The sequence below is a fragment of the Trichosurus vulpecula genome, chromosome 2 (assembly GCF_011100635.1).
Source record: "Trichosurus vulpecula isolate mTriVul1 chromosome 2, mTriVul1.pri, whole genome shotgun sequence".
Taxonomy (NCBI): Eukaryota; Metazoa; Chordata; class Mammalia; order Diprotodontia; family Phalangeridae; genus Trichosurus; species Trichosurus vulpecula.
In genome coordinates, this window is record NC_050574.1 from 80,405,676 (window position 1) to 80,422,743 (window position 17,068).

The following is a 17,068-nucleotide window of genomic DNA, read 5'->3' on the forward strand; positions in this document are numbered from 1 at the left end:
AAGCCCTATGCCCTTCGAGATTCTCCCTTAAGGATTGTTTATGATCGCCTCTTCCTTCTTGCTTCTTCATGACTTCCCTCATAGTATTGGCCATGACCTGAGCTTTCTGTTTCTGTCTTTCATCCTCCTGCCTTACATATACTTTCTGAGCCTCTCAATAATTCGCCTATTGGTCTCTCACTCCATCTCTCTAATTTGTGCAATTTCTTATTTATATCTGGCCATACCCTAGTGACAAAGTTTATTTTAGCATCCCTTGGGCCACAGTGGTGAGGGCACAGTCCCTGGGAACCCCCTTCAATCTGGAATACAGTCTCTGGGAGTCCCCTTGAACTGTCCTTGAATCTTCCAACTAGATCTGGCCTTCCCCTAAGGTCACAAGCCTTACATTATCATTAGACCCAAATCTCTACCTAGCCTTGCCTTTTATTGTCCAGCTACTTCCCACCCTTGATACTATCAATATCCATGCCATCAGCTACTTCCAACCTTTAATTCCATTCTCTTGGTTGCTGGAGTCTGACCTCATCTCATCCTCCTTAGACTCTGCCTCAAGACCTTTCCTAAAGGCCTCCTCTAGTCATCCCAGATAACCCCTCAATCTCTTCTACAATCTTTCTGTATAAGCTCCATCTTGCCTCCATGAAGGTGCTCAGATTCAATCTAGCTCAGCTGAGACTAAATCTGGCCCGCCTGACAGGCATCACAAAGGGGTGGAACCTCCCAAGACAACCCGTCATGGTGAACCTCCAACAAACCCCGTCCCCTCCCTTGGCCAAGAAGGCCGAAGCCGAATTCCTTCGGCAGGACTCAGTGTGTGGGCACCTTGAGGTCTTGAGCACCCCCAGAAACCAATGGTTCACTAACAACCTTCATTTTGATTTAACCTCTTCAGTAGGATCCTGAATATCCCCTCATTCTTTCTAGGAACTGAGGAGATTCATTTTTTTTTCCCTGATTTCAAAGGCTTTCTAATCATACTCTTTTCTTCTCCCATAAACAGGAGGTTGAGTATGGACATTAATTCTGCCTAGTATTAGGAGTATTTGCCTGGCCAAACTTATAAAAAAAAGAAAACTTTATTTCATATCATTATTTGCTTTAAGAACCATCCAGTTTTGAATTTGGCACCCTGCTTTCTCCAAGCTTCATCTTATGCATACTGGCAATTAACGAAATGCCTAAGGATTCTAAGGATTTTTGAGGGTGAAGGGGTGCGGGCACTTCTCTTAAAAAAAACTTTTTGGACTCTTAAGGACCACATGGGCTTGCAACTTCCCCCACTTATTCTTTATACCAAGCTAAAATATTTCTCCATTTCCCCTTCAGCCTGCTGCCTCTGATAAAGGGAAAAATCCCTTTCAGTTTTCTAAGGGCTCCTCCTTAGGTGGGGCCTGGCATCCCCTTGAGAGCAAAGGAGCCTACCTTTCTAAGTACTAAACTAAGCACTAAGCATTAATCCTAATTGACACACCCAGTCTTCTAAGATGGAGTGGAGGGGGGAGGGGGTGGCCAAGAGCACGTGGCAGGTAAGAGCAGCACATGGAATGAATTCCAGGTGGTCTCAAGCCGCCGTTCTACAACCCCCCACCTAAATTCCTTTTCTATCTCCCTTTCTTTCCCAATCTTTACTGAAACTTTTTACTCTCCGTATTTCCAATTTCAATCTTTCTTTTCCTAATCTTGACCCAAATTTCAAATAAATGAATTACATACTCACCCAGCTTTCCTTTTTCCCAGTGGCTTTCTTTTTACCTTAAAACTTAAAAACGACCAACAATTTTTAATCACATTCTAAGAGGACCACTAAACCTCTTTAAAGTGGTCATCCAATTTTTCATACAGACCTCTTTACTTCCATAGTTTTTAAAAAACTTTGCTTGATGTTAGACTGACTCAATACAAAATACAGATTTTTTTTCTTTAGAATCTAACCAATCCTTAATTCAGAGCCCCCAGTCCTCCCGACTGTCAGTTTCAGCTCTGATTCCTTATCTAACTATTTTAATACCAAAGAGCCCATTTCAGTCTCCTAGAGTTAAGCATTTTTTTTTATTTTCTGGGTAATTTAATCATTTTATTAATAATGCCAGCATTTTAATACAACAGGTCAGTGGCACTCTCAAATGCCAAAGCCACCTCATGGTGGTAGGCTCTCAGTTTGTATGCCCTTGGAAGAGCAGATGTTCCTGAGGGTGGCAAACAACTCTGATTACTTAACAATTAGAAAATTACAATGAGAGGTGGATTATATTCCAATGAGGATCTTGAGGGTACATGACTTGGATCACCAAGTCTAGGTCAAAGAGACTGGTCAATTTCCATTACTACCTGTCTGGCAAAAGGGAGAACCCACATTTTCCCAGACCTGTCTGAGTAAACACAATGAGTAGGAATCCACATTCACCTAAACTCTGCTCCACTCTGTTCCCAGCTCCCAGCTCCGTGTGGGATAGACCTCACCCAGAGACCATCCAGGCTGTCCTGGGATGGAGCCCTGCTTCACTCTGCTGTTCTGTGGGTTCTGCCGTCGAGTTAAGCATTTTTACCTGAACATAGAACAAAAAAAAGCACAGACAAAACATTAGTTAGACAGACATTTCACATGAACAATTTAGAATTTGAATTCAGACTCACTTCCAATATTAAACCAAATCACTTTCCCTGGGTCGACCCACGAGAGCTTTTCTTCCAAGCACTAGGAGAGATCCATTCTCCCCACCTAGGTGCACTTTCCCTGGGTCGACTTATTGTCTTCCCACCTAGCCAACATTCTTCCTAATGGGAGGAGGAATGTTAGGAGGATCCCTTCCATCCTCCCCAGGTACTTTTTTCTTAGAGCTCTTATATCCCGTTCTAGGCAAACCTTACTTCTCAACCTAGAACCCCCAGACTTGACAAGGCAGTACTACCACCCGTTTGTTCCTACCTTGCTCAGGTGACCTGACTTGCGCAGTCTCCGGCTGTTCCCTTTTGTGTTCCCCTTTGCGTTCATCTGCAAACTCTTCTTGTTCAAACAATGTCTCGGGTCCTTCACAGCCTCCAGGGGATTTTCAACTTAGACAGTGGGACCCCTCTAACAGTGAGCGGGAGTGCTCTTCCCACTGCTGTATCTTACTCACCCTTCCTGGGGTCTTCAGAATCCCGGACGAGCCCCCAAATTGTGAGAAACGTGGTTTTGGGGATCACTGGACTTCCCCAAATTGTGCAAACATGCGGCTCTGGGGATCATTGGACTTCCTAGGCAGGGCCAAAGTCCTGAGGAAGAACCCTGTGATAATCCCTAGGGAAGGCTGTACAGACCACAGGACTCCCAGAGGAAGACCAAGTGGTAGCCCCCCCCCCCCTTAATCTGTGGGGATCGCAGGGCCTCCTAGGGGTCAGACCCTAAGGAGGACCCAAGTGATGGTCCCTTAGGATGACTGTAAGATCACAAGGCTCCCGAGACAGGGCTGGAAATCCCAAGTGATGGAGGACCTATATTAAAATGAGTTTTGGGGTAGACCTAGGTCACTGCATCCTGATCAGGAAAACATCAATTTCAACCCCACTCAACAATAGGGGGCATTAACACTAACCCAGACCTGTCTGGGTATCTGTGCGAGGCACATTCAGCTTGTGCATATCTCCCTAGCATCTGGACCCAGCCTGAGACTCCTAAAATTCAAGATTTTACACAGCGTTGATAAGAATTTATGCCAAAAATCCTTGTTTTCATTTAAAACTTCAACTCTTGATTAAGTAAAATTCTTAAACTAATACCATCTAGATTATAAGAGGAATTGCTTTTAATAATTTCCCAAAGTATTATAAGAACACAATTTCAACACAAATTCAACTGAACACATTCAACACGATTTCAACTGAAATTTCTTTCTAAATAAAAAACAAACAAACAAACTTGGAAGTTTATAATTTCAGCAATAATACAATAACAGCTTTTTAACCCATTCATCATTTTTCTCTGATAGTACAATTCTTAACAACATTTAAACCATACAAATGTAATAATTCCTTGAATGTTTTTATGTATTTAAAACTTGAACTACCTATCAAATTAGGTGAAGGCATTTTTAAGTCTCCTTACACAGGAAGTCATTCACCTTATTACTAACACCCTGAACCACTGTATGCATTTTTATAAATAGCCCAGATTTCAAAAGGAAAATCTGCTGTAATGTTACTTGTTTATAACCAAATATAACAGTTTCAACCTATCAAATTTTTATCACACCCTTTTTAAAAGATCAATTAATATATTACAATATTAAGACCTCACGAAGGTTTCTCAAATCTTAAAAGCTAGGAGAACTCTTAAAAATACAATTTGGAAATAAGAGGACCTCAATTACATTTCTGGATTCCTATTAATTCATCTAGATTTGAAGTTGGCAGTGGGACCCTCACTGGTTGGCTCTTGCCAAAGCCCACTTTAGGCATTCCAGTGCCTTACAGGGAGAGAGAGAGAGAGAGAGAGAGAGAGAGAGAGAGAGAGAGAGAGAGAGAGAGAGAGAGAGAGAGAAAGAGAGAGAGAATTATAAAGAGCATCAGTCATCAGTGGAGCAGAAAAGCAAGCAACCATAGTAACACAGTGTTCAGCAAAATCAAAGGTAAGTTATTTTAAGGAATCACTATTTCATTATAACTCATGGCAGAACTGGACAGCCATCCAGTGGAATTCAGGTTTAAATCAACACTTCATAATAACTCCAATCCAATTTTCAATCCCATCCAATGAGCTTTAATAATATTTTCTATGGGCCAGGAACTGTACTAAGGACTGGGACTACAATTAAGGAAAAGAAGACAATCCTTGCCCTCCACAACCTTGCAATCTAGTGGAGGTGGAGAGACAACATACCATAAAATAGGATTCTAAAGTATGGGAGGTGTTAAAGGAGGTTGTTGGCAGACAGGGGAGGAAAATGGCACACCAGTGGGCTTCTGTGGGGTTGAAACCAGGCAGAGGAGCAAATGTAGAGTGAAGTGATTCAAAACATTTTGTTTCTGCTCTTCATAAAGAAAGGCATTGGAAAGAGTTTGGTACTCTACCCTGTAGGCCTCCAGTGAGAGGGTTGAGGAGGTTGAGGAGGTCCTGTCAATCAAGGCTTGAGTTAGTAGTATGATGATGAGATTATATGAGATGATTTTAACCTGGGAGGGGCACCTTTTTCCATGAAGCTACAAGGAGGTAGAGCAACAGATGCAGAGTGGACTATGTATGTAATGGAATATATACCTAGAGGAGGTTCAAAGAGATATGTGACCTACCTATAAAACATCACGTCATGAACAAATTAGAGAAACAAGACATAAATTATCCTTAAAATCTATAAGGGAAGAGTTAAAAAATTGGCAAAGAGGATGACAAGATGTTTATTTTTGATCACATAAAATTGAAATATTTAAAAAAGTCTCATATCAAAGACATAAGGAATTGATCCAAATTTATAAGATGAACCCATTTCATGACAGATAGATACTTCAAATGATAATAAATAGGCAGTTTCCAAAGAGCAAAATCCAAGGGATGGACTACCACATGGACAAATGATCTAAATCACTCTTAATTAGGAAAATACAAAATAAAGGAATTGAGATTTACCCTCCGTGAAGAAAGAGGAAAATGATATATGTTGGAGTTACTGTAGGACAAAAGAAAAATAATGCGAAGATGGTAGAGCTGTGAATTGGTTTGAGTATTCTGGAAATCAATTTGGAACTAAATCTACAAATTATCAAAGTGTGGGTGCCCTTTGACACACATATACAAATACTAGATTTATGGCCTGAAGAGATAAAAAAAGAACAAAAGGAACTACAGTATATGTAAATATATACACAATTCAATATGGGTGAGCAGGTAAGTAGATTTTATCTTCACTTTTCTGGATTCATATTTTATTATTGCATTGATGAGTTCCAAAGTCTCTCAAAGTTGTTTTCCCTATAATCGAATTCGGCAAATTCTTCTCCTAATTCTGCTGATTTTGCTCTGTATTAGTACATGCAACTCTTCAAAATGTCTTCAGAAATTTCTATGTCATTTCTTCTTATACAATAGTATTCTATTATAGTCCTATAACATAGTTGTTTATCCATTCCCCAATAGGAAGATTCCCCTTTATTTTCCAAGATTTGGTTACTATGAAAGAAGCTTATAGAAATATATACGTAATCCAAATATACAAATATAATCCAAATATATGTTATATAAATAACTCTAATTGTTATATAAATATATATGTTCACCCCAACAGATAGAATATATTTACAATAACATCAGAAACAAGATGACAAATCATACATTAAATCTTTTTTCTATGTCCTTTGTAGATGGAGATGACAAAATTTAATATCTTCAGTTATTGGTTGCAGTGACAGACATCCTATTCAAAGGCATATACATATATACGTATATATATGTATATATATGTATATATACACACATATATGTTATGGTATATTTCAGAGTTTAAGAGTTCTGTACATCAAGTTGTCAACCAAGAGGTCTTTCTGTCATCAGTACATTCAAGTTTGTTAAGTACTGTATTATAGGGATTCTCCCAATTTAGCTCTTTCACCAAAGAAGAACTCAGCCAATAAGTGTTTTAAAGAAGGACCCTCTACAAATGAAGGTCAAATCGCATTAGAAATTTCCCCATCAATACTATGTTGCTGAATACCCATCTGCCCATACTAAAAGAGACATTCTCCATGGGTTTTCTGGACGGGAATGAACAGTGACTGGAAATGGAAAGTGTCTCCCTCATCTCAGGGAATATCTTCCACTCTGTGTATTTCTGAATGATGGTGGATTAAGTAGTTTTGATTGCTATGTACAATGCCAGTAACAAAAAGAGAATGATTTCTAAGGACATAGCACTGGGGCTCTTTTTTTCTTTTTCAGACTGGATTTGGGGCCCTGAGGAACTCCTTCCTCCTGGGCCTATATACCATCACCTTCTTCACTGGTCCCAGGCTGAGGCCCATTGACTTGCTTCTATGTCACTTGGCCTTTGCCAATGACTTGGTGCTTCTTTCCAAAGGGATTCCTCAGATCATGGCTGCTTTGGGGCTCACCAGTTTCTTGAATGATGTGGGATGTAAACTTGTCTTTTACTTTCACAGAGTAGTCTGGGATCTTTCCCTCTGAATCACCTGCCTCCTGAGTAGCTTCCAAGCCTTCAATTTAAGTCCTAGAAGCTCCTGGTACGAAAAACGTAAAGGTAGAACCCCAAAGTGCATTGTCCTATTGTTTCTCTTGTGCTGGACCTTCAATCTCCTGAAAAAGTACATGATTCTTTTATATATGAAAGGCCCAAAGGGAAGCAATAACATCACTGGTATAAATGATTTCATTTACTGCACTGCTACATTTCCAGTTTCACATTATATTTTGCTATATATGCTCCTATTCTCTATTCCTGATGTTTTGTATGTAGGAATCATGGTTGGCACCAGTGGGTATATAGTTTTTGTCTTGTATAGACACCATCAGAGAGTACAGTGCCTTCATGGCAACAGTCTCAAACCCAGCGGTTTCCCTGAGGCCAGAGCCACCCAAACAATCCTGCTGCTTATCATTCTGTTTGTCTCCTTTTACTCTCTGAATTCTATCCTGTTGTTATGTATTCGCTATGGGAAAACTTTTTCCTGGCTTGTTCATATCTCTGCCTTCCTGGCTGCCTGTTTTCCAGCTTGCAGCTCCTTTGTTCTAATAGTCAGTGACTCACAAGTCCAAAAATACTCCTTGGCCCTCTGGGAAAAGATGATGATACAGTTTTGAGAGAGCTCAGTGGTTTCACCTCAAACTATTCACCATGGCTAATATAACTGAAAGAGCAAAATGATAATTGTTGCATGGGTTGCAGGAAAATAGGTACAATAAAGCTAGGGATTGGTCTGGCTATTTCAGATAGAAATTTGGAACTGTGCTCCCCAAATGATTTGTTTTTGTATACCGTTTGAGCCCCCTATACCAACACTAGGCCTATATCCCAAAGAGTTGGAAAAAATCATATCTGTACAGAAACATATCTAGAAACTCATTCCATAGTAGTCTTAAACTGGAAGCTAAAGGAGTTTCCTTCTTTTGGTGAATGCCTACAAAGTGCGTTATATTACTAGAATGGATTGCCATTTTGAAATAAATGATGATATAATTTTTTCCAGGAAACTGCAAACTCTTCTATGAATGAGTTCATAGCACAATGAGAACTAAAACAATTTATACAATGAGGTTATAGATACAACAACTTTGAAAGATTCTAGAAATTTGATCAATGCAATGATAAATCATGAATCAAGAGGACTGAAGAAGAAATATACTACTCAACTCCTTCCACAGAAATAATGAACTTAGAATGCAATGATAGACTTCTAGGTATGCCTACAGCTAAAACTTCTTTATTTTATGAACTATGAACACCTGTGATGAGTGTTTTTATGAATCAGTGGAAAGGGGTAGTGGTAAAACATGCATGATAAATTCATATATAATATACTTAAAAATAAAAACGCTGAAAATGCCCATAATTCAGGTCACAATGGTCAGAGTATGGGTTCCAGTTCAGGTCCTGTGACTCCAAATTCTGTTGATCGTGCCTATTCGTTGAATATTGGCCACATTCCTTTCTAATTATTCTGCCACTTGGAAGAAGAAGGGGAATAAAGGGAATATCATAGCCACAGCAGAAAGAGCAGGACAGATGTTGTCTCTCTTCATCCTCTCTTCCTTCACTTTTCAATCTTCCCTCACTCTTCACCTGCATCCATACAACCTCCACTGAAGATGCCTACTCACCATCTCAGATGTCAGTGAGATAAGAATCCTAAGCCAAACCAAAGATAGTGAATTAAGGAGCAACTGAATTATTTTAAGTTGTATTCAGAGGTAATGTGAAAAGCAAACACTTCCACTCTTTTAATGGAAGGGAAGCCCTAACAGCACCAAATTGCATGATCCTAGTCTATGTGAAAGCTCCAAAGGGAATTAAAAAGTTGAGTGAAGTATAGGATTTCATTCATTTCCTGCTACATTTTCTGTTTCAGTTAATATTTCACTTTCTCTTTTCTCCCCAATCTCCTTTCCTTATGTTGCCTATTTATGAATCATAGTGTAGACTAGAGAATAGGGGGTTTATCCTACACAGACAGAACCAAAGAGTCCAGTGCACTCATGGCAACAATCTCACTGTGGTTGCCTTGAGACCAGAGCCACCCAAACTGTCTTGGGGCTGGTTAGTATGTTTGTCTTCTCTTATTCACTGCCTTGTATTTCTGTGTTGCCAGTGAATTTTGAGAGATCTTTTTAAGGACTATTTCATCTGTTTGCTTTCTTGACTAGTCTTCCAGCTTGTAACCTTTTTAAAAATGTATTTATTTATTTTCAATTTATGGAATAAAACAAGTATTTCATAAGATACTATGAAAAAAGATGATTGCACATGAAACCTCTTATATACAACTTACTATTCCTTTTAAATATATAATAAAATAAATATATATTAAACATCATGTAAATTTCTTTTTTTTCCTTTTTTTCTTCCTTTCCCTAGAGTTGGCTACCATTAGACACAAATATGTATGTATTTGTAAAATCACTACTTCTATTTATGAGTTCTTTCTCTGTAAGCAGATAACTTCTTCTTTCAGATGTAGTTAATTTGGTATTTTGTTCTAATTAGTTTTTTTTTTTTAATTTTCAGACAGAAAACTGCTACCCTAATTTTTTTTATTTCAGAGGTAAAAAAGTTAAACATAAAACTACAGGAACTATTTAAAAATTCAAAAACTTCATTTAATATACTTACACCAGAAACTTCAATGCAAAATATGACACTGTCCTATCTCGTGTTTTGTATTATGCCATTTGTACTAAAATCTTTTCCCAGCGGCAAATGGGTAATTGCCTCATGAAAATTTTTTTCGTAGGGAAGAATTATTTGTTAACCAATTATGGTTCTTTTAACTCTTCTGTAGTCAAGACTAATGAAGTTAAAGTTGAAACTTATACCTGCACAATATGCACACACATAAACACAGAGAACTTAAATTTCATAGTAATGTTTGGTTATACTTTAAACTCGTTCTAACTCTAGCAAAATACATTTTCTTCAGGAACACTCTAGTTACTAGGTCAATAATTCATTTTTAGCAATACAATTACAGATAATCACGATGCTGGTGACGAACATAGTCAATATGGTTTGATGGTTACAAACAATGTTGGGCTCTACAAGTCTGTGTGAAGTATCATACAAAACAGTATTCTTGGCAGAGCAAGGAATTGTCTTCAAAATCTAGTAATGACTTAGGCATGTCTATATAAATTACTGTGGCAGAATTAACGGGGATTCTCACAGAAGGTATTGTTAGTAAGTTTCTTTTAATAGTGAAGGAATGACTTTTATTTTTTTTAAAGAATCCAATTAAATTAAAATCCTGTGTAGCAATGAAGTATAAAAGCAGTACTGAATGTGGTAATATTTAATAAATGTAACATTCATGCACACCATAAGAGTAGAACTAAATTGTAAAGTTTCGCAATGCTTCTTACAGAAATATTAAGCCAAAACAAAAGAAAACAAAAAGTTATTTCATAGAAATGGCCCAGGCTCAATCAATACTTTTATTTGTTTTCACCTTTATTGAACTCAAAATAGATGAATACATGTCTATAGATACACACATGTCTGTTTACATATATAGGTACATACGTATATGCATTTCCATATTTGTATATGTTGGCACATGGTCATATATGTGTGCCCATCAACTTTTTTCCTCAAATGATTCAGACTCCCTTTGGCATTCACATCTCTCTTTTTTTGGATGAGGTCAAATTGCCCTTTATTTTTTAATCATACGTTTATTTTTAATTTTCAGTGAAAACATTCAGTTACACAAGCTTTCGGGTTCCAAATTTTCTCTCTCTGCCTCTCCTCCCCCCTCCCCCCAAGATGGCATGTAATCCAATGTAGGTTCTACATATACCTTCACATTGAAATTAGTTACATAATAGTCCCATTGTAGAGAAGAATTATAACCAATGGAATGAATCATGAGAAAGGAGAAACAAAACCAAAAAAGAAGGAAAAAAAGAGAGCAAATAGTTTGCCTCAATCTACATTCACACATCATAATTCTTCCTCTAGATGTAGATAGCTTTTTCCATCGTGAGTCTTTTGTAGCTGTTTTTGAAGTTTGTTTGATGAAAGGAGTCGAAACTATCAAAGATAGTTAACAGATACCATGTGTCTGTAATCGTGTATAACCATCTCCTGGTTCTGCTCCCCTCTCTCTGCATCTGTTCATATATGTCCTTCCAGGTTATAATGAAGTCAGTCTGCTCCTCATTTCTTATAGCACAATACTATTTCAGTATGTTCAAATACCCAATTTGTTTGGCCATTCCCCAATTGATGGATATCCCCTTGATTTCCAATTCTTTGCCAACATAAAAAGAGCTGCTCTAAATATTTTTGTACGTACTGTTCCATTTCCCACTTCTGTGATGTCTTTGGGATACAGCCTGGGAAGCCGTATTGCTGGTTCACAGAGTATGCACATTTTTTTAGCCCTTTGGGCATAGTTACAAATTGCACTCCAGAATGCCTGGATAAGTTCTCAACTCCACCAACAATGCAACAATGTTCCAATTTTCCCACATCCTCTCCAGCATTTAGTACTTTCCTGTTTTGTCATGTTACCAAATCTGACACGAGAGATGTGGTACTTAGGAGTTGTTTACATTTGCATTTCTCTAATCAATAATGATTTAGAGCATTTTTTCATATGACAATAGATATCTTTAATTTCTTCCTCTGAAAACTTCCTGTTCATATTCTTTGACGATTTCTCAATTGGGGAATTACTTGTATTCCAATAAATTTGATTAATTTCCTTACATATTATAGATACGAGGCCTTTATCAGAGACACTGGTTGTAAAGATTCTTTCCCAATTTTCTGCTTCCCTCCTAATATTTGTGGCATTGGCTTTGTTTCTACAAAACTTTTCAATTTAACATAATCAAAATTAACCATTTTTGTCTTTTGCATCACTCTCTATCTCTTGTTGGGTCGTGAATTCTTCCCTTTGCCATAAATCTGACAGGTAAAGTATTCTTTGCTCTCCCCAATTGCTTATACTATCAGCTTTTATATCTAAATTGTGAGCCCATTTTCACTTTTTAATTTAATCCTTGGGATGTGTCTGAATTCAAATTCTAAATTCTTGTTGTGCAATGTCTTGTCTAATGTCTTTTCTTTGTGTTTAAAAAAAGTTTTATGCTTTATGTTCCTGTGGAAGTTTTTAACACAAGTAACTGAGAGGTGTAAAAGGTATTAATTAACAAAAGAAAGGCCCCTGAAAGGCTGTGGAGAAAGAAAACAGTTTTTGGTGGGGCAGTGATGGGCTCCTTCAGTATGTGAATTGTTAGTCATACTACTTTTAAGTTTTCAGTTGGAGAAGAAGCCTGGTGAGTATAATTTTTTTTCATTTGCTTGAAATATTTGGGGTATTTTGGGTCACAATTAAGAAAGAGATTGAAATTAGAGTGAGACTACAGAGGGTAAAATGTTTGAGTAAAGACTTGGAAAGAAAAATAGAAACTGGAGCTGGGGGTGAAACTACAGCTAAGTCCACCTGGCTGAATCCAAGTGCTCTTAGCCACTCCCTACCCCACCCGCCACTTTGGAAGACTGTGGGTGGGTCAATCAGGAGCTGGAGCTGAAACAGGCCTATAGCCTGATTGGAAAATAAGGCTGATTAGTTAGTAATGAAAGGTCTTATTGAATCTGGGTATTGACTATGGCAAAGATATTAATTTGTAGAATTATAAAATAAGCTTTGTCAGGGTAAGGTATGATTGAATTTTGTTTCTACAGAGATTATATAAAATGATGATTTGAAGCCATATTCTAGTGGCTAGGGATAGGAAATTAAGGTAGCCCCCTGAAAGTTAGCATGTTTAAAAGGGCTAGCCTCTTTTGTTCTCAAATTATCTAAGGCCCACAAATGGAAAGAAAACTAAAATACTTTAGCTTGGTCATTTTTGCTTGGAGGGGAAGTGGCCACACCTCCTACAAATTCCTTAGGCTTTTTGTTAATTTAAATTTTTTTTTATAAAAACTCCAAAGAATTGGAGTCAGTAATTGGAATGCCTAAGATGAAGCTTGGCCAAGGTGAGCAGTGAGATTAAGGGTGCCAAATTCAAATCTGGATGAACTATAAAAGCAAGAAATGGTAGGAAACAAATCCTTTTTTTTTCTAAGTTCATTCATGGGAATAGCTGCAGTCAGAGAGGGAAATGAAGACAAATCTAGGGAAGGGGCCTTGTCTTCCAGTGGGAAACGGGGACACAGCTCATGGGGGAGGGAAAGAGTGAGAGGTTAAGGGCAGCCCAGGCTGGGACAGGGCACAGACCTGGGAGGTGGGTCCTCCCTAAAGTGAAGAATAAACAAGTGCAGCTCAAGCATGCCACCAGAGCTGGTCCCATATCCAGCCTAGGCATCTCTGAGTTATAGAAGGCCCTCCTGAACTTTGGAGGGCCCATTCCACTCCTTCTTTCAGCACCCAGTTTCCATGTGTTAGGGACTTCCACACCCTTGGAAGAAGCTCCAAGTCAACCCCAGTAGCAGCTCCAATGATGGCAAGGTGGGCAGGATGAAAGGGGAGTTGGGTCTAAAGGGCAGAAGGAGCAGCTGCTCCACCCACTTGAGTAGGCAACCCACAGGGGACTTTATAAACATGATCCCAAGCTAGCTGAAGGCCCCAGATCTAGGCCAGAATGAAAGGGGGAAAGGGATTTCTCCAGAATCCCCAAAGCCAACTGCAAGGGTCAAGCCACTTCCAAGGATTGGAGGGTGGGCTCCCCCTGGGGCTGCTGAGCCATGGAGAGGAGTAAGGAAGAAGATGGATTATCTCTGAAGGGAAAAACTGGCAGCCATGTTGGCAGGTTGAGGAGTGGACATGATGCCAATCTGAAGCCCTGCAATCTGCTGATTCAAAGTGAAGCACTTTGGACCTTCCTTTTTCATGGGAAGGGGGGACTAAAAATAGCTAAAGGAGTGAAGCAGGAGACTGTCCTCTCCATTCTCAACCCATTCAAAAACACTGAAGTGATTGGTTAGAGGGTCCTGCTTTGGTGGCCACCTGGAAGGGTCTTCCCTGGCCCATGGGCCATTGTTACTGCCTAGCGCTGAAGAGAAGGTGTGCCTTTCCACCTCCCTCTGGGACATAGTCATGTTGATTTTCCTAATTTGTGTTTCATGGGAAAGGAGGACTGGCAAGAATCCTGCGCCCAGGGCAGAGCCACCCAGTCCCCTGGCCCCAGATGACCCTCTTGGAAGGCCAGACAGGGGCTCATCTCCCATTTTATGCCCAGTTTTGGCCGGCTTCATCCTCCTTGTGGCAGAGCCCAGCTCCCTCGAACTCACTCTCTAATGTGGGGGAGCCCCAGCTGCAGGATGATCTTCCTGGGATGAAGGCATGGTTACTTCTGGCCTCTGACTTTCTTCTTGCCCCGCCTCTTTCACGTGCCACGCGTCCCCACCCCCCGCGTTCGCCCGCGTTCCCCCTGGTTACTGTGGTAGCCACCAAGGGATGCGGACGCGGACACTGTCGCGGAAACGGACAGAGACACGGACGCGGTGGGCAGCGGAGGGACAGAGCCTTTTCCACAGGTGTGGGGGTGGCCCCGCCAAGCTAGAGACTGGCCGGGAGAGGAGTTGAGGGAGGGTCCGATGTGCTGGGCATGGGCACGGTGCGTGGGCACAGTGGCTGCGCCTCCTCTTGTGTCCCTCTCTCCCCCGTGCCAAGGCACATCTGCCCCCTCAAATATTGCCCCGCAGGCAGGGCATAGCTACTACTGCCCTTGTCTGCCCCCCAAAAACCATGGGCACTAGTGGCATCCTCTCCTTTCGTGTGTACTCTCTCCTGTGCCAGGGCAGAGCTGCCCCCCCCCCAACAGTTGCCCCTGAGCACAGCTGCCTCTGGTCCATTCTCTAACATTCCCCCCACCCCAAATCCCTAGTGTATGGAATTGTGGACAGTGTCCATGACTGAGCTGAATCCCTCAGTGTCAGGTCTGGTTGTCCGCAGGCTTCATCTCTCTTCTCCAAAACTACCCCAAAATGAAGTTTCCCAGGCCAGGGCTCACTTACCAATGCCAAGGCCTGGCATGCCCTTCCACCTCCAACTGGGACAAAGTTGTGTTGATTTTCCTAGTGGGGCGTGTGTGTGTGTGTGTGTGTGTGTGTGTGTGTGTCTGTATGTTTGTTGAGGAGGTAGGGTTGGCAACAGTCCTTGGTCCAAGGTTGACCCACCTAGTCCCCTGACCCCACATGCCCCTCTTGGCTGGCCAGAATGGGGCTCATCACCCACTCTATGGCCAATCTTTGCCAGGCTCATCCTCCCAGTGCCAGAGCCCAGCTGCCCTGTAGCTCACCCTCTAAAGTGGGGAAGCCCTAGCCCAGGGATGATCCTCCTGGGTTAAAGGCCCAGCTGCCCCTGGCTCACTGGGTGTCCCTGCCATCACATCATGGCCCCATCCTCCCTCCTCCCTGCAGAAGGTTGTCCCTGGTTGGGGGCCACATCCCCCACTTACCCCAACCTCATCTGCAGAGCTGAGCCAAACTGAGACTCGGGGCAGGTTCAAGTGAGCCATTTCCTTTGTGTTGGTAGCTCCTGAAAAGGACCTTGGGGGGTATTGTGTATCATCTCTGGGCAGATGAGGGAAAGCCAGGCTGCTCGTGGCAGGAGCTCTTGAAAAGTGTCAGTGTCTGTGCGTGGAACCAAGCCAGTCCCCAAAGCCTTTTCTGGACAGCCTGGAAGATTGTTTTCATCTCTGCCCCTCCAGTCTGGGTTGACAGCTGGCAGCAGATCCAGTGTGCTCCCAGGCCTGAGCCAAAAGGGATCCATCATTTCAATCAAAGCAGTAACACCAAGAATACAAGCCATAGCTTGTGCAATGGTCACAGACCCTCTAAAATTGAGGCTGGGATATTAGAGATTATTTTGTAGTGTGGACAGACTGGGCAAGCAAGCTGAGATCCCCTACAACCTGGTCTCCTCTGTAATCTGAGGGCTTGAACCCTGGGCTAATTCATCTTCATTACATCAGTTTTCCTAGGGCTGGGACAGCCTCTGCTTGATATGAACCCTCTGTACTTGAAGCCTTTCTTTTACAATCCTTGACAATTGAGAAATCCTTGAGGAGGCATTGAAGTTGGAGCTCAATTAGGGAGGGTGAGGCCTGCCTTGGAGGGTCTTCCTGGTGGTGTGGGGTCCCAAGGGAGCTTACCCTTGTCCATTTAGGCCTTTGTAAAATGAGTTCCATAATCCATATAGCTGTGATGATGACATGAAAAAACTGTCCAGGACTGTTCCTCCTGAAGCACATTGCCTAAGGGTCAGCTTTAGTATCAACTGGTTAGCTTGGACCAAGATAGAGTTCTTGCATGTTACCCAATCTGCCCTGTAGAACAGATCACAGAACCTGGTATTATTGGGGGGTGGGGACTGTTGGGAACTAAAGACTTAGAAGAGAAAGTGGTCCTTCCGTACCAATCTTATCAGGAGAAAGAAAATGTGTGTTTGTGAAGAAAGCTGAGAACAATCACAAGGCCAGTATCCACACCCCAGCTTCAGTAAAGATGTGCTAAGGGGGAGATGCACAATGGAGACAGTGTGGGGGTGGCCCTTCATCAGGGAAGTCTCCTGCAGGATCCTTTTGAGAGAGGACTTCGTGGCCAGGCTGAGCCATGGCTGAAATCAGGCACAAAGCTGCTGGGCTTGGCTCTGATAGGCAGCCATCATCCGTGTGCCTTGGAGATGCTTCAGAAGCACTTTAAGGGGGCACCTCTGTGTTGCAGCCCAGCTTCCATTTTGGAGGATTCAGTCTGGGGAGTTTCATCCCTCTCCTTCAAGGTTCCTCCCCCCCATCAGTCTCTTCTCTGGGGGTCCCAGAAAATGACTATAAGTCAGTCAGTAAGCATGGCTGCTCATTGCTTTTTCCTCCTTTTGGGAATTTCTACAATTAATCTAGGAGGAAAGACTGATG

At 41.3% G+C, this 17,068-nt stretch overlaps 1 pseudogene; it reads left to right on the plus strand.

Annotated features, from left to right (window-relative positions):
- The first annotated feature begins 6,864 nt into the window (after positions 1 to 6,864).
- LOC118836485 lies at positions 6,865 to 7,789 on the plus strand (annotated as a pseudogene).
- Positions 7,790 to 17,068: the final 9,279 nt, after the last annotated feature.